Consider the following 18925-nt stretch of genomic DNA (forward strand, 5'->3'; position numbering starts at 1 on the left):
GACAATATCGGAGAAGAGGGACAATGATAAATCTCTTTTCAGACCAGAATAGAAAGCTCATATCTTTTGAATGACTTCTCAGATTTTGCACAAGGACAGCTTTCTCCAGACTTGGTGCCACTCCAGATGTTTTGGGCTACAATTCTCATCACCCCTAACCATTGGCCAGGCAGGCTGGGGCTGATGGGAATTGGAGTCCAACAACATCTAGCAGTTGGGGAGCCATTTGGGGAAGACTGTCCTGGGGACTGAGCACAAACTAGGATGTATCACATGGTGTTTTTGGGAAATGTCAATCCTACTAAAACCTGCCAGAAACTCTTATTAGAACAGGGTAGAGATGATAATACCGATAATTTTTGCAGCATTTATGCAGTGATTTTTCTTTATCTTTCTAAAGTATTCATGTACATATAATGTTTCGATATAGCCTCACAACAAAATCTGAACTGAGGACTTCATATTTCCACCAGGCAAAGAACTTGTCTATAGGGGTAGTAGTGGTAATAATAATAATAATAATTTATACCCCGCCCTCCCCAGCCAAGGCCGGGCTCAGGGCAGCTAACAAGCAATAATAAAAACAAGTTGAATGATTACAACTTAAAAACAAAATTAAAATAAAACAATTAAAATATTGAAACATTAAAATATGAAAATGCAGCCTCATCACAGGAGAAAGGAAAAGAAAAAAGAAAGAGGGGGAGGGAATCAAATTGGCTCCAAGCCAAAGGCCAGGCGGAACAACTCTGTCTTACAGGCCCTGTGGAAAGAAATCAGATTCCGCAGGGCCCTGGTCTCATGAGGCAGAGCATTCCACCAGGCCGGAGCCAGTGTTGAAAAGACCCTGGCTCTGGTTGAAGCTAATCTAACTTCTTTAGGGCCCGGGACCACTAGTGTGTTGCTATTTATGGACCTTGAGGCTCTCCGTGGGGCGTACCGGGAGAGGCAGTCCCGTAGGTATTGGGTCGGTGTGAGATTGTGTCCAAGCAAGACTTTCATTTGGGGGGTAGAGTTGGTTATTGTTATGCTTTTGCCTTATTAGGTGTTGAGAAAGAATGATCTCTGCCTTGGCTCCATCTCCATTCCAACTGGAACACGCAGCTTGGCTTACTTGCCTGAGTTACCTGGAGAGGATCCCCTAAGCACTTTGGATACAGCACAGTTTCCCAAACGGCTAGCTAGGGATGATGGGATTTGTAGTCAAAAAACAGCCAGAGATCCAAGTTTTGTAAACTCTGGTTTAGGGTGAGGAACCCATGACCCTCCCGGTGTTGATTGATTATAACTCCCATCATTCCTGACCACTGGCTGTGCTGACTGGGGCTGATGGGAAATGGAGTCAAAATGTCCAGAGGACCACAGAGTCCCTGGTTTAGGAGCTTCCATTGGGTTCACACTTGGCCTCCTGTTAGCGACCTACAAATTCATGCAGTGCCTGTTTCATTCTCAGTGGCTAATCTTATAGCCATCTTAGTATTTTACAACCCTTTTCCATCTCTGCCCCTCAGGCTGACTGGTTGAATATTAATAGACTTGTTTTTGTGGCCCTATTATTTAAAGCTTCCTTTCATTCCTTTTTAAAGGCTTTTTAAAAAGATTTGGACACAGTGCTGCTTCTGTTTTAATCAAGGCCTGGAGGGGCCTGACCTTGAACAGGAGTTATCTGGCCCTGCAAAGGAGTGTGTGTGTAAAACAGGGGTGGTTAAGCTCCAGATGATGGTGGACTACAACTCCCATCAGTCTCAGCTAGCACGGCCAATGGCCAGGGGGTTCAGCAACATCTGGAGGACCATAGTTTCCCCATCCCTGGTTTACGAACTGGGTTCTTACCTCGGGCATTGCAGGATCATGGAGAGCTCCCAAGAAAGGCAGATGTTGCTCCAAGGCGGCCTCTGGCTCAACTGAGCCCCTTTTATACCTTGAGCAGCATCACATGACTAGCAGAGATCCACTCCTCATGCAAAGTTGCAGAGAATTTAAGGAGATTGTGTTGTGGTTTGGATCTTCTCAAGTGGTAGGACCATTGAGGAAACAAGCTTGGATGATGTATGGATTGCTCCTGGCTCCTCACTCTGGAGACATCCTTTTTATTGGGCATTTGTGATTATTTGTGCTCATGATGGTACAAAGGCAATTATATGCAAATTTTTCAATACTTGCTTGCGTCTGCCATAGTTTTGGGGTGGTTATACTGCTTTGTTTCATGTCAGTGCATGTTTCTGTAACTTCTTGCTGAAGTCTTGTAACTTTCTATATCCTCAATGTTCTCTGGGGAGGGAGAGATTATTCTGGTTTTGCTGTGCTATAAGTTCAAAAGTGCCCCCCACCCGATGGAAATAATGCAGCAACACTGAGGTAGTCTTACAGAACCACGAATACAGAGGAATGATGTGTGGACAGTCCAGCATCAATCCATCCCCCAAATGTGCTGCTATTACATCAGTGACATGTTGCAGCGTACGCCTGCAACACACCCGCAAAAAGCCCTGAGATCTGGAGACTTCCTCCTCCTCTGACAACATTTGCGGGACATCTCACTGAAACCCAGTGGATTTCAGGGCCAGGGCAAATTTAATTCTACATTTTCAAAGCTGCCTCCTGGAAGGTGCTGGCCTTATTTTTAAAAATACTGATAGCACTAGAAATCCAACCTGACCTCCTGTTCCTGCGCTGCTCTAAAATTGCACAGCTGAGGGAAGGAAAGGTTAAAAAAAAATATGAGTCTGTTTTCTTAGTTGGAAGTTCGGAGGTTTTGTGGCAAAGCTTGTGTTTCCTGTATATATCCTTATTTCTTTTGCCCTGGTGTCATGTCTGTTCAAGGTATTGAAAGCTTAATTTTCCTATTATCTATCTATTATCTATCTATCTATCTGCCTGCCTGCCTGCCTGTCTGTCTATCTACCTGTCTGTCTGTCTGTCTATCTATCTATCTATCTATCTATCTATCTATCTATCTATCATACATTTATCTATCTTTTTTGGAACTGCCTAGCAGAAGCTGTTTGGGTGTTGCTGACCTGTTTAACAATCATTTCTACTGTTTACTTGTTGCTGTGCGATATCCCCCTTGTAAAATCAGCTAAATTGCGCAGCTGTAAATAAATAGATTTTTTAAAAAACCAAAACCCTAGCCTTCCCCAAAATCAACACTCTGCAGTGCTCCGTCATCCAAAACGAAGACGACACTGTAAGCGGCTGGGCTGGAATTTCCCACGGCCCAGAGGGAGCGGGGAGGGAGGAATCTGCGCCACTTTGCTTGAAGGCTCTGGTGCTGAATCGCTCTCTCTCTTACGTTTTGAGAGGGAAAGGACCGCATCTTGTGTGAGGCAGAAAGATTGGCAGCTATTCTGGAACACAAAGGAAAGAGAGAGGTGTTGGTTTTTTCCCTTGCGGTGGAGGTGCACCCTGCGAAGTGAAAGGGTCAAAGAGTCTTGTTTATGCCAGAGGGCCACGAGAAAAGAAGCAGGCGAGCCTCTGGCTGCCATTGGCTGGGCTGCTGTGATGCAAGAGAGGGTGACGGAGGAGCAGCCTGCGGAAACAAGGGAAGAAGAAGGGGAGGAAGGAGATGTGGAGGAGCAGGGCTGTGAGAACTTTTTTCAGCTCAAGGGCTGTATTCTCTCATGGGGACCTTCCAGGAGCCCCATGTCAACTGGGGTTGGGGCCAGAAGTTAAAGTTGTGGAGCAACAAATGTAACATTCGTTTGGACAATCCAGCCACACAGAAGTCAGAGGTGTCTACACACACCAGGGCCAGATTTAGGCTTCATGAGGCCCTAAGCTACTGAAGGTAATGGGGCCCTTTATATGTCCAGCTGTCCTTTGTCAACAACAAATTGTCGCTGTATTTTGTGTTGAATATGTGCTATATGGTAATTTATGGACCTAATAGGTATCTAAAGCCATTTGCACATGTTGCCCTGCAACCAGTCCATGCAGAATGTAGGCACCCTATATATAGAAATGAGGAAACCAGTGATATTTTAGGGAGCAGGCCAGCTGGCGGGGCCCATTACTTACATCATAGGAGCCTACACAACACAAAACACTGTTGCTGTACAGTGGTACCTCGGGTTAAGTACTTAATTCGTTCTGGAGGTCCATACTTAACCTGAAACTGTTCTTAACCTGAAGCACCACTTTAGCTAATGGGGCCTCCTGCTGTCGGAGCACGATTTCTGTTCTCATCCTGAAGCAAAGTTCTTAACCTCAGGTACTATTTCTGGGTTAGTGGAGTCTGTAACCTGAAGCGTATGTAACCTGAAGCGTATGTAACCCGAGGTACCACTGTATGTAGGTTTTATTTTATTTGATTTTTATTCTATATTTTGGAAATGGACATCCAGTTCCCCCCCTTTAAATTTCTGGGGGCCCCCCAAGAGAGTGGGGCCCTAAGCTATAGTTTGTTTAGCTTATATGTAAATCCGGCACTGACACACACACACACACACACCCTTCTGTCAGAGACGTGTTGGATGCAGAGGGTGTGAGGCACCAGCTGGGGAATCCCAAAGGGAAGAAGGAGGCTCAGAGCCCGTGAATGGTGGTGGGACAACAATGAGTGGGCAGAGGGAGAAGATTGGGAGAAGGTGTCAGGAGAGGAAGAGGCAACAGGGTTTAGTGAGCAGGAAGAGGCTGTGGCAAAGTCCAGAATCAGAAGCTGAAGCTGAAGCAAGAGAGGAGGGAGGCCAGGAGGCAGAGATAAGCCAGGCTGATGAGGAAGCCAGGTCTCTCCCTCTCCTGCCACAACAAGCTCCCAGGACCAGAAGAGGTATGAAGAGAAAGGAGCAGAGACAAGCAAGTAGGCTGAGTGTCAGATTGCAGGGGAGATTTAGGCAGCTGTGGGAAGGCGATCTTCAGCCTCTGCAACTGCCTCATAGGGTGAAATATACTCGGAGTCATGAGTGGATTTCATGCTCTTTATTCAGCTCATAGTGGTGAGGAGGAATGGAATTCCCCCCCCCAGAATGTCTGCCCATGTTTACACAATGGGCCCCACGTGATTGGCTAATTCCAGGATTCTCCTGTAGGCTAATCAGGTTGCTGATTCCCTTCCACCTGGAGCTGGATTGGGTGGCTCCTGTGGACCAATCAACTGCTGAATTCTGGATCCTACTGTTCTAGGACCAATCAGACTGCTGCATTCTGAATCCTATTGTTCTAGGACCAATCAGACTGCTGCATTCTGAATCCTATTATTCAACTCAGTACATAACATAGGGGCAAGACCTACCGAGAAGAGTCGGTGTGCTCATTAGGCCTGGCTTCCTTGAGCAGGCCTTGTTTCTTCTAACAAGGAAGTGGTTTATTCCTGACATCCACTCCTGACCCTCTCCGTCCTCCATCCAGACAAGCATGAGGCATTGTCACAGTTCAAGGACACTTTGCAGTCAAGCAAAATCACTTGAGGAGGAGGAGGTGGTGGTCAGGGCTGGCAAGGGTCGCGACGCTGGGCAGTGGAGTCTGGAAGAAAGATGTTACCGGTATTTATGATAGTTATATTTTGACTTTCCTCCAAGAAGCTGTAGCCCCCTGCAATGCTGAATCTTCTTAACAAGCCTGCAAGGTGGGTTAAAGAAGGAGGGAGAAAGCTGTCCACTGAACATTGATGGCCAAATGTCAGTCTGGGTCTCCCCGGTTCTTAATTCAAGGCCAGGGACCTCACTGCAGTGGCTCTCTGTAATAGTCCTAAGATAGAAGCAGAGGAGAGACCTCCAAGGACAAATGAGAGAGAAAATGAGAGGGTGAGGATGGATGCATACACACCATACATTTAAAGTCCACCGCCTCCCACCCCAATAATATTGAGAACTGTAGTTTTGTGTTGTTGTTTTAAGGGTGCTGAGAACTGTAGTTCTGTGAGAATTGAATTACTGTTCCCAGGATTGTTTTGGACGGCATATGCTTTAAATGTGCTGTAAAAGTACAGTATGTACGTAGCTGGGATGAATGAATGGAAGTGCACAGAGTCGACAGCTGCAGACGACTTAAGTTCCATATATTGATCAGGAATAACCAGCCGCATTTTTGGCTGCCAGCCCTCCGAGACTGCAAGATCATGCATATTTATCTGGGAGTCTAAGCCCCACTGAAGTCAATGGGACCTGGGACAGTGCCAGGCTGGGGGTGAGGGGCTTAGGCAAAGTGCCCTCTGCTGGGGGGGGGGGCTGGCTGAGAAGTAGCCATAATTCATGAGTTACTGAGTTTCTGTGCCATTGTCAGTTCCCACCTTGTTATTATGCCTTTTTGTCTTCACCCCTGTGTGTGCAAACATAGCAAATTCCCAGAATGCCCCTGGTGGTGCTGTCGCTTGGGGGCATTGTGGGAAAACAAAAGAGAACATGGAACCAGCTGCTCAGAGGGCCTGGATTAGTGGTAAAGGTAAAGGGACCCCTGACCATTAAGTCCAGTTGTTACTGACTCTGGGGTTGGGGTGCTCAATTCGCATTATTGGCCGAGGGAGCTGGCGGTACATGTGGCCAGCATGACTAAGCCGCTTCTGGAGAACCAGAACAGCACACAGAAACGCCGTTTACCTTCCTGCCGGAGTGGTACCTATTTATCTACTTGCACTTTGACGTGCTTTCGAACTGCTAGGTTGATAGGAGCAAGAATCGAGCAACAGGAGCTCACCCCGTCACGGGGATTCGAACCACTGACCTTCTGATCGGCAAGTCCTAGGCTCTGTGCCACGGGAACCTGGAACCAGCTGCTCAGAGGGCCTGGATTAGTGGTAGGCACTGCCAAGGCCCCGTCTGTTGCCCACGGGTGCCAGGGTTGGTGCCGGCCCTAAATTAGCTTTACCTCCTAAACCATTTGGGTGGAACCAGGGTGTCTGTCAGTTTGAACGGCAAATGCAGTCACCCGACAGACTCCTTTGCTTTTAACAGGTAGAAATCCACCAGGTGCAGTTCCCTTATCACCGCTTCTCCGCGCTAGAGGGGAAGAAATGTGCCGGCACCTGTTGAATTTCTGTTATTCAGCAGCTCAGAGCACAAGATCCCTACTCCGGGTGGGGAAAAGTCAAGTTGGGCAACGACTCCTAAATTGTATAGGACTCTCCTTTTTCCTGCCCCCCTTTTTGTCTGCACCTCCTTTATTTTTTATTTTTTTGGTTCCATGAGCTCTGATTCCTATTGAATTCTCTGAGTTTTATATATATATATATTGCTGTGCTGATCCAATCCTTGTGAACAAAAACGGGAAAAAGCTTCTCAGCCCCCTAATAGCTTTCTATTATATTATCTCCCCCCGCAGCCTGCTGTTTCTTCCTTGGGAGATTACCCAGAGCATATGCCTCTTCTTTTCTTCTTCATCTTTGTGTGTGTCTGCATGCAATTGAGATCATTATGGGATGGGCTGCAGTTGCCTCGGCAACGGCAAATGCAGAAGACCCACAGCCCCAAGCAGAAATATTCAAAACAGCACAGCTTCCAAGACAATTGGTGCGGGTGGGGAGGAGAGAGGGAGCGTGGCACAACTGCGGTCTCGCCACCTGGGGGTGCTACAGAGAGCAAGCAGGAGGGTGGCAAAGGAGGAGTTTTGGCTGTGATCATTTCCAGGTAGGGATGAGCGAACAGGTCCATTGTGTTTCCGTTCCTTTTCTCATTCTTCCAGTCTTAAGGTCTGTTGTCCACATTTCCACAGTTTGTGAGATCTAATCCTCATAGAAATTCATCGGCATTTAAGTGTAAACTTCTAAAATACACATTTTGGGGATGCAGTTTTGCCTAATATGGATATTTTTGCAAAGCATGTTTTCCCTGTGATTCTTATATTTCGCCTAACATAATGCATTTTTGAGTGTCGTTTTCACTAATAGATGTGTTTTTCCACACATTTTGTTTGCAATTTTGCCCGTTAGATGCATTTTCTGCAAAGCTACTTTCCCTCACACGATACATTTTTTTGCCTGTTATTTTCGCCATCCTATGCTTCTATGCACAGTTTATTCTAGTATATATATTTTTGTCCATGTTACTTGACTGGAAAACTGCATTGCAGAATCCGGAGATGTACAGATTGCTAAGAATGAAACTGCATTTCAGTTCTCATATTGATTCATAGAATGAGAATTTGTCAGGCTTGCCTTTAAATGCAAACTTAAATTGATTTTTTCCCCCTATCACTAGTGGGAATCCCAACATCTGGAAGGTCGCAGGTTCCCCACCTCTGCTCTCAGTTCCTGGTGATAACAGAGTTTGGGGAGACCTTGTTAAAGTGTCACTTGAAGGAGTTCATGGACTTGGGTTCTTTTTTTTAAAAAAAGTTTATTATTACATTTATATTCCACCTTTTCTCCAAAGAGCTCAATATGGCGTACAAACTTCTCCCCAGTGCTATTTTTCTAGAAACAGAGGGGCCTGAACTCACCACGAACACCTCCCTCATTCTCTTAGAATGGCAATGGCGCCTACCTGAGAGGTGCGGAACTGAGTTCTGGCAAATTCTGCCTGGGAAGAAAGCCCTTTGTGCGCAGTGTGAAGGAGTCTTCCCTCCTGTCTGTCCCGGATCTTCCAGATTTCATTGGCTGACCCCTCTGGGAGTTTTTAGTTCAGGTGGCGGCCATTTTGTGTGCGTTCAACTGACGCATGGCCGCTGATGTCCTGGTCCTTTTGGACCTGGAAGAGGGCAAAACAGGGGAGTAGTGGGGCATGGCGGGCTTATGCGCACTCCGCCAACGAGTGTGGGGGCCCTGCGCAAAGCGGTCACTTTACTGTATTACTGCAGTGGGGTTGCAGAGAGAAATACCCGCATACTACTAGTATCCTCCCTTGTGCCTGGGACAATTTATGGGCCTGGATCAGTCTGTGTGGCATGGGGGGGGGGGGTCTTGTCGAATACACATGACATCACATTACACATGTGATGTCACATGGCATGAGTGATGCCACATTGCACGTCTGATGTCACATTGCATGTGTGATGTCACACATATGATGTCACATCACATCTTTGGAGCCCCAACTCTTAGTGTATGTGCTGCCGAAGCAAGCGCATGACCCAAACTCTTTATTCCTTGAGTGCGTCTCCCTCAAGCCTGGTGCAGAAAAGCAGAGCGAGGGAGTTTTAGCAAAACTGCTTCCCTCTCTGCTTTCCATTTCTCTGCACAGGCTCCAGCACTCTTTGTCTGCGCAGGGGCCCCCAGGCACCGCTGCCTGTCAAGCGGAAGATAATTTATTTTTCCGCAAGATGGAGTGCTCCAGTTGTACACTGCGCTCTCTCTCTCTCTCTCTCTCTCTCATACACACACACACACACACACACACACACACACACACACAAGCCACACACACAGGAGCACATCGTAGCAGCCTCTCAACCCCCTCTTTCCTTTCTGGCATTTCCCACTTTGAGTTTATCTTCGTACTCCTGAGCATAGTGGAAGGACAGTATCAAGATGGGGAGGTCAACCCCCCACACCCAAGCCTTTTCTCCACCTGTTTTCTTTTTCCCTTTGCTGCTTATCTCCTAAGTAGGGATGTGCTAATCTCTCAATTTCAGTTTTCACCAGTTTCTAAATTTTCCCGAGTCTTAAGACTATTCTTCCACATGATTGCATCAGATGGGTAGCCGTGTTGGTCTGCCATAGTCAAAATAAAAAAAATTCCTTCCTGTAGCACCTTAAAGACCAACTAAGTTAGTTCTTGGTATAAGCTTTCGTGTGCATGTATCTGAAGAAGTGTGCATGCACACGAAAGCTTATACCAAGAACTAACTTAGTTCAGTGTTTCCCAACCTTTTTTGGGCAAAGGCACACTTGTTTCATGAAAAAAATCTCGAGGCACACCACCATTACAGCCCCGTGACGTCAGCGCGCAGCGTCACGCCGGGAGGGACATGAATTGCTAGCAAATTACATAATCACCTCCTTGAGGGCTGGCTCATCTTCTCCGAAGGCAGAACCCCATTAATTAACAGCACAGACTCACTCCATAGCCAAGACAAGGGGGGGAAACCTCAGTCATGCACAGTCATGCACATGTGGGGGCTAAATGAGGACAAAGACCGGGCAGAGAGCAGGGTTCAAATCACCCCACCTGGCCAGGACAATCCCTGGGTGCTCCCTTGGGCCACTCGCCTGACCCACCTCCCAGGGCTGTTGTTGCGAGGATAACACGGGGAGAACCACGCGCGCCCCCGGGAGCTCCTTGGAGGAGAAAGCGGGCGATGAATGCAATGCACGAAATATATGAGAGGCGACCAGGTTTTGCAAGTGAGGGGCCCCCGCCAGCCTCCGCTTCCAACACCCGGCGCAACGACGCCGAAGTTTCCCCCCGGGCTCGGCTCGGGGAGCAGCGCTGCTCCCCCCGGCTCCCCTTCGCCCTCCCGGCTCTCTCTGCCGCCCACTGGGGACCCCCCTCACCTGCCAAGTCCGGAGCGCCAGTGGAAGTTGCATGCATGCATGCAGGGCGCCGCATTGCCATTGCATTGCACTGCACTCCATGCAACGCCTGCACGCATGCATTGCCTTGCACGCCCGCCAAGGGGTCTCCCCGCGGTCCGATGCGTCCCCTCCGGCGCGGATGCAGCATTGCAAAAATAAACACACACACCCCCGACGCAGCCCTACCTGGGGGGCAGCCTCCGCCGCTCCGCCTCCGCGGGGATCCCCGGGCTCCATCCTGCCGCCCGATCTCCGCGGGGGCGCAGGCAGGCTGCGCGGGGTCTGCGCGGAAGAGCCCCTGCCCGCCCGGACGCCGCCGCTGCGCTCATTCCATGGCCGGGAGAAGAGCGCTTCAAACAAAACGCCCGGCCCGCCAGGCCACGCTGGGAAACGTAGTTCGTGCACCCCGCGCGGGCGCGGAGCCCAAGGGCGAGGGGACTACGGATCCCGGCAGCCCCCGCGCCGGGGACGGAGGGGGAGAGGCCGGGTGCAGGGATGGAGGGACGGGTGGGCGAGCGAGTGAGTGAGTGGCAGCCGCCAAGCCTTGGCCGAGAGCCAGGAAGGGCCTCCCCGGAGGAGGAGGAGGAGGGAGGCGCAGAACGGGAGGGAGGGAGGGAACCCCAGGGGTCATCTAGTGACGGCGCCCCAATCGAAAATTTGACTTTTTTAAAAAAAAATCTTTCACATTTTTTGATTTTTCCCGCGGCACACCAGGCAACATCTCGCGGCACACTAGTGTGCCGCGGAACAGTGGTTGGGAAACACTGCTCTAGTAGATGCATTTTTGTCCACAATACTTGACTTGGAGATCTTGCGTGGCAAAATTCGGAGTAGTGCGAATTCCGAAGCATATGCCTGGTTTTCAAATCGCACATTGTTCCAAAAAGTGCAAATCATATTTCTCCCCCTTTGCTCCTCCAAAGGCTGCAATCTGACACACACTTCCCTGGTGAAAGGAAATCCCATTGAATACAGGGGGTCTTATCCCACGGAGCTCAGCTGGAAGACCACAGCCATTGCACACTGGTGTGATTTGCTCCATCATACAGCTATTTCAGCCCGAGGACCACATTCCCTCCCGGGGGCCGCAGGTCATTGGGGGGCAGGGCCAGAGGCAAAAGTGAGAACAGCTAATTGCATGTGTTTTAGTTGCCCGATTGATTCAGTCAGCACAAACGTACCTATAATCTGAATTTGCACTCATGGTGGTATTGGTGTAACTGTTTGAGATCAGGGTTAGGGTTTGTTTCTAATCAATGTGTGTCCTGTAACTTCGTGCTGCAGTCCTGTAACTTTTTCTACCACACATGTTCTGGTAGGATGGGTGGGTGTTGTCCTGCCTTTGCGGCAAGTGCCTCCTCCAGCTGCAGTAAATCTTGAGGACACATCGCAGAGCAATGAATAAAGTAAACGGTCTATTATAAAGGCACCACTTATGCACTATTATTGCATCAATGGTACTATTGCATCAACGACAGGATACACCTGTTAAACAAACACACACAAGTCTGGGGGGGGGGGTTGTTCTTAAAAATGTTTCCCTGCTAGCATTGCTCTCCTGTGGAAATGGGAGCTTCCCACGAACCCAAAGAGTGCTCCCTCCGAGTACCTCGCCATCCTGAAGAAAAGTGACAAATGGAGCGCCACAGGATTCTGTCCTGGGCCCGTTGTTGTTCAACGTCTTTATAAACGACTTGGATGAAGGAATTGAGGTGATGCTCATCATATTTGCAGATTACACCAAACTGGGAAGGGTAGGTACAGTGGTACCTCTGGTTACGAACTTAATTCATTCCAGAGGTCCATTCTTAACCTGAAACCGTTCTTAACCTGAGGCACCACTTTAGCTAATGGGGCCTTCCGCTGCCGCCGCACAGCTGCCACGCGATTTCTGTTCTCATCCTGAGGTAAAGTTCTTAACCTGAGGTACTACTTCCGGGTTAGCGGAGTCTGTAACCTGAAGTGTTTGTAACCTGAGGTGTTTGTAACCCGAGGTACCACTGTAATGCAGAAGGAGACAGAATCAGATTGGAGAAAGGTGCGAAAACCAAACAAAATGAATTTCAGTAGTGACAGGTGTAAGGGTCTGCACTTAGGAAGGAAAAACCAGCGGCACAAATATAAGACGGGGGACACCTGGCTTGCCAATGGCACATGTGAAAAGGGTCTAGGGGTCTTAATTGACCACAAGCTTAACACAAGTCAATAGTATGATGCAGCAACAACAACAAAAGCTAAGGCTATTCTAGGCTTTCAGAAGTACAGTGTCCAGGCTTTCAGAAGTAAGACTATTCAGAAGTACAGTGTCCAAATCAAGGGAGGTAATAGTATCGCTCTATTCTGCCTTGGTCAGACCGCACATGGAATACTGTGTCCAGTTCTGGGGGCCACAATTTAAGAAGGATATTGACAAGATTCCTGCTTTGCAGGGGGTTGGACTAGATGACCCTCGGAACCCTAGGGGTCCCTTCCAACTTTACAAACCTATGCTCATGTCCTATTTTATTCTTCTGCCGGTGGACAGTCATAGTTACATAATGAAATATTTAGCACTGTTTGGTTCTGGCCAGTTGTGATTTCATGGCTGTAGTTGCATTACAGGGTTGGGGAATCTGCGGGCCTCCATACATTGTTGGACTACATTTCCCATCAACCCCCAGCAGTAGGCTGTCCAAGCTGACACTGATGTGAGTTAGAAATTCAGAACATCTGGAAGGCCCCATCTCTGCTGTATTCTATTCTATTTAATTTATAGGCCACCCTGAGAGGTCTTCACCCTCTCAAGGCAGCCTAGAAGCAAATAATAATAATAATAATAATAATAATAATAATAATAATAATAATTAGAGACATCACCTTGCCAACAAAGGTCCGTATAGTAAAAGCTATGGTTTCCCCAGTAGTGATGTATGGAGGTGAGAGCTGGACCATAAAGAAGGCTGATCGCCGAAGAATTGATGCTTTTGAATTATGGTGCTGGAGGAGACTCTTGAGAGTCCCGTGGACTGCAAGAAGATCAAACCTATCCATTCTGAAGGAAATCAGCCCTGAGTGCTCACTGGAAGGACAGATCGTGAAGCGGAGGCTCCAAGACTTGGGCCACCTCATGAGAAGAGAAGACTCCCTGGGAAAGACCCTGATGTTGGGAAAGATGGAGGGCACAAGGAGAAGGGGACATCAGAGGACGAGATGGTTGGACAGTGTTCTCGAAGCTACCAGCGTGAGTTTGACCAAACTGCAGGAGGCAGTGGAAGACAGAAGTGCCTGGCGTGCTCTGGTCCATGGGGTCACCAAGAGTCGAACACGACTAAATGACTAAACAACAACAACAACAATAATATAGGCAGCAATGTTGGCTGCCTATGGCTGCAGCAAGTCACACAGAAATTAAGAGAAGTTCCAGCTACTATCTGCAGGGGGCGGAGATGGAGGCAATGGCCCATGTTTCCTCCTCCCTCTCCATCGCTAAGCCCTCTCCTTCCCCTCATCCCACGCCTCGCCTGTCCTTGACTGACGGCTACAGGATGATGGGTGATGTTATCGCAGCAGGGGTCCAGCCTCTGCAACAGTCAAACAGACACAAAAAAAGTGAAGAGAAAACAGCTGGTTCTCAGTGCTGCGTACAGCCCATGGGTGACCCAGTGGGGAGGAAACACATTGTGGCAGAATGAAAACTAAGATGATAATACGAGCTATTTCTGGAAAGGAGCAGGCATGGAAAACAAGACGTGTTTGGAAAACAAAAGGGAGACCCTTTGCTCAACAGAGAAAAGCAGGAAAACTCTTTCCTGTGGGGCTGTGGTTTTGCTCCCTCCCACAGCTGCATGCTGAGGAATTATTGGGGTTCCTTGCTAGCATGTCAAGGGGTTCCACAATTAGTAGTGCTGCCAGGGATTCCTACACAAGCAGTCGGCAGCAGAGCCTGTGGCCCTGCGGAAGTACAGTGGTACCTCGGGCTACAAACACCTCGGGTTACAGACTCCACTAACCCGGAAGTAGTACCTTGGGTTAAGAACTTTACCTCAGGATGAGAACAGAAATTGTGCGGTGGTGGTGCAGTGGTAGCGGGAGGCCCCATTAGCTAAAGTAATTCCTCAGGTTACGAACAGTTTCAGGTTAAGAATGGACCTCCAGAACGAATTAAGTTTGTAACCTGAGGTACCACCGTAATTGGACTACAACTCCCATCATCCTTGCCCCTTCACTAGTCTGTCTGGGGATGCTGGAAGCTGGAGTCGTCCAGAGGACCACACGCTCCCAGTCCTTCCGTTGGAGTGGCAGATAGCCTGAAGTTCCTTTCCGTTAAGACTGGAAAGAAGAGTCTGGGCCTGAATGCTGAACGGGTAAGATGTCCTTTGGCATCTTAGCACTGAAACTTTGCATTCATTGTTGTGTAAAAAAAAAATTTTTTTTAATTGTTGTTTCCCCTACAGAATGGTTACTGACATAAGCAGACACAAAGTGCAGTGAGAACGATGAGTGTAACAAATAAAATTTAAAAATTAAAAAGTGGGAATGCAACAGAAAGGACGCAGCATGGAGGACTGCTGCTAAGGATCCCAGCTGCTCTGTTTCATTTCCCCTCAGCCATCCTTCTAAATTTGAACTTCTCCAAACTTTTGCAATGCAGTCCTCCAGTCACGCCTCAGGGCTAGCCCAACAAACTCTTCTGGCTTTCTTAAGTGTTCAGGAACATGCATGACATGGAGAAATATGAATCAGGCCCTCACTAGGACTGAGCGATATATTGTCTAAAACCAGTTTGAAATCCATATTGTGATCTTGGTTTCATAATTTTTGACCTGGCAATATATTGTTAATCATGGTGTGTGTGTGTGTGTGCACGCGCGCTATACAAAATGACAACGTGGGAAAAACCATGACGCCAGCCAATGCCCCTCTACATGGCTCCTTCCTTAATTCAGACATCGTGATGTATTGGTATATCACAATGTTTAGCTGGTGATATACCACAATGTTGAAAACCTGATATAATGGTACCTTGGTTCTCAAACTTAGTCAGTTCCAGAAGTCTGTTCCAAAACCAAAGCGTTCCAAAACCAAGGCACGCTTTCCCATAGAATGTAATGCAAAATGGAGTAGTCCTTTCCAGACTTTTAAAAACAACCCCTAAAACAGCAATTTAACATGAATTTTACTATCTAACAAGACCACTGATCCATAAAATGAAAGCAATAAACAATGTACTGCAGTCACACAATCAATCAATCAGTCAGTAGCTGAACTGGGTTCCACACAGTTGCAGAAACAAAACGAAAAGAGCCGTAAAAACAAAAACGCAAAATAAATAGCAAAAACAGACAGACCTCAGCGTAACCCTCAAATCAGACGCATAACACTCATATCACAAGGGTAGCACTCAAAACGGAAGTGTAACACACAAAACGGAGCACGTTCGGCTTCCAAAAAAAGTTCGCAAACCGGAATATTTCCTTCCAGGTCCGCAGCGTTTGGGTTCAAAGTTGTTTGAGTACCAAGGCGGTTGAGAGCCAAGGTACCACTGTATTGCCCAGCCCTAGTCCTCACCCTTCCTTTAAGGGGCGGGGGATGTCAAATCAGTCCACCCCTCCTGCTATGTGGCTAGAATGCAAGGTTTTTGTTTTATAAATTACCTGAGGTGATATGGGGGGTTTCTCCCCAGCGAAGTTATACTCAGAGAAGGATGGGTGTGTGTGTGGAGAATTTGATTTCATTCGCATTTAAAGACCAACCAGCCTATTTCCCACTTTCCAATACAATACAAAGACTGAAACTTGTCCTTTGGAATTCCCCGTTCTCCAGATTTGGCATCGCAGTTGTCCAGCCACGTCAAGCGCACACAATACAGTCAACTATACAGGAAAAGGGATATAATAAAAACAATGCTCAGAAATGCCTTCTATTTGCAAAAAAGAGAGAAGTGCCCATAAAACAAACTCACCTTGAAAAATGTGAAATTTGCACTAAAATGCTGGTGAGTTTTCGTGAAGATTTAAAGACGCAAAATTGCAAATTGGTGCCCCGATGTGGAAAACTGAATTTAAGACTGGGGAAAGGAGAGAAAGAAATGGACAGCTCCTTCCATCTACATTTCTTCTTCCTTTCTCGCTCTGTGTGCTTTCTCGCCACTCCCAGTCGTCTCCCTCGCCACACAGAGCCACAGGGGAAGCAGCAGGCGTGCTCTTGGGGCCCACATGCTAATTACAGTGTTACCTCGGGTTACATACGCTTCAGGGTACAGACGCTTCAGGTTACAGACTCCGCTAACCCAGAAACAGTACCTCAGGTTAAGAACTTTGCTTCAGGATGAGATCAGAAATTGTGCTCTGGCGGCGCGGCAGCAGCAGGAGGCCCCATTAGCTAAAGTGGTGCTTCAGGTTAAGAACAGTTTCAGGTTAAGAATGGACCTCCGGAAAGGAATTAAGTACTTAACCTGAGGTACCTCTGTACACAGAACGGCGGTGCAGCCGGGGAAATCCCCTGCGAGGCTCAGGGGCTTTGCAGCAGAATTTGGGAGGCTTATCAGAATATAGCTCAACAGGGAGCGTGGCCTCTGAAGGGTGGAAGTTTGGAAACTGCCATCGCAGAGCCTTGGGTAGGCAGTTGGTTGGGCTTTGTGCTTATTTTTCAAAACAAGCTGGGCCTGCATGTTGCAGCGCAAAGTGCTCCTCTTCTGGATTTGTGACAGCCAGCCGGCCACGCCAACTCCTCACTTACACCATTCCGTTCCCCCTCCTCTGCAGTTAGAATTTAGCGAATTGTAGAGTTGGAAGGGACCTTGAGTGTCATCTAGTCCACTCAGCTCCTGTTTCTGAGGTTCTGGCGCAGCTGATACGGTGCTTGATGGAGCACTGGCCTGACTCCTAAGGGTGCTGTGAGGAGGCTTGGCCAGGCATAGCGTTTGGGTGCCAGCTGGAACGAGAAGACGGGATCCTGGGCAGATAACGAGATTTGGGAGGTTCGGCTGAGCAATAGCAAGGCAAAGTTAAGCAGATTAAGAGATTGCTGATCTGCCTTGGAATAATGGAGAGTTTCTGCGTGTCCACGTGACCTCGGAAAGTAGTTCTTGGAGTGGCAGGCAATGGAGGAACCTGTGGTTGTGGACTCCATAACAGCCCCAGGTACAGGAATGCTTTTTTGCAGCTCTTCTCGTAGAGCCGTGGTCCAGATCTGTGGTCAGCAGACGGGCCCAGCCCCTTGGAAGCCTCTTTGACTGAGCTCCCTGGGGTCAGTGCGGGTGGCTGCTTAGCTGTAGGGAGTCAGCCCTGCAGCTATAAATATGCAGCTTTGAATTACATGTGCATATATGCCTTTACTTATTAAAGCACTTTATTTATTTTTTTGCCCTGTCTGGAGCCAAAAAGGCTTCCAGAGCAGCTTGCAAAATATGACAGTCTCTGCCAGCAAGCTTACGAGCCGGAAGACATGACACAAACAGAAGCCTAGTGTCCAGATCAAGGGAAGTCATGGTACCACTCTATTCTGCCTTGGTCAGAATAAACACCTGGAACATTGTGTCTGGTTCTGGGCACCACAGTTTAAGAAGGATGTTGCCAAGCTGGAAGCTGTGCAGAAGAGGCCAACCAAGATGATCAAGAAGGTCTGGAAACCAAGCCTTATGAGGAAGGGCTGAAGCAGCTGGTTATGTTTGGCCAGGAAAAGAAGAGACTGAGAGGAGATATGATAGACATCGTCAAATATTTGAAGGGCTGCCACATGGACAATGTAGCCAGCTTGTTTTCTCCTGCTCTGGAGGGCAGGACTCGAACCAATGGCTTCAAGTTGCAAGAAAGGAGATTCCAACTAAACATCAGGAAGAACTTTCAGGCAGCAAGAGCTGTTCAGCAGTGGAACAGACTTCCGTGGAAGGTGGTGGACTCTCCTTCCTTAGAGGTTTCCAAGCAGAGGTTGGATGGCCACCTGTCATGGATGCTTTAGCTGAGATTCCTGCATTGAAGTGGGTTTGACTAGATGACCCTTGGGGTCCCTTTCCAACTCTACGATTCTATGATTGTAAAACACTATTAACAAAAGGGCAACTGAAAAAAATAAGCTGTCCATTGTGTGTTTATATTGTTGTTGGCATCCGTCTGTCTCAGGAGTCAATGGAGGAGTGGACCTTTGAGGGTGAAGTCCAACTGTTGGAAGGTTGCAGCATCCGATCAGCTTTGACGACCACACGCTTGAGGTGGTAGAAAAGTTTGTCTTCCTGGGTTCCACCATGACCAGCAGCCTCTCCATTGACAAGCTTATTGGCAAGGCCACTGGGGTAATGGCTCACCTCTCCAAAAGGCCGTGGGAGAATGCAATGCTAACGTCCGATCCCAAGATGAAGGGCTGCCATACTTCTGTGTTGAGCATGCTGCATATGGGAGCGAGTCATGGGCAACTGACAACCATCAGGAGCAACGCCACATTCACTGCGTCAGGAAGATTTTGGGGGGTCACATGGCAGGACAGAGTTTCCAACACAGGCCACGTTCCCAGCATGTTTGCACATCGCAAAGGATTTGCTTAGGAAGGAACGTTGCTCAGAGG

The sequence above is a fragment of the Podarcis vaucheri genome, assembly GCF_965113315.1.
Source record: "Podarcis vaucheri genome assembly, chromosome: 16".
NCBI lineage: Eukaryota > Metazoa > Chordata > Lepidosauria > Squamata > Lacertidae > Podarcis > Podarcis vaucheri.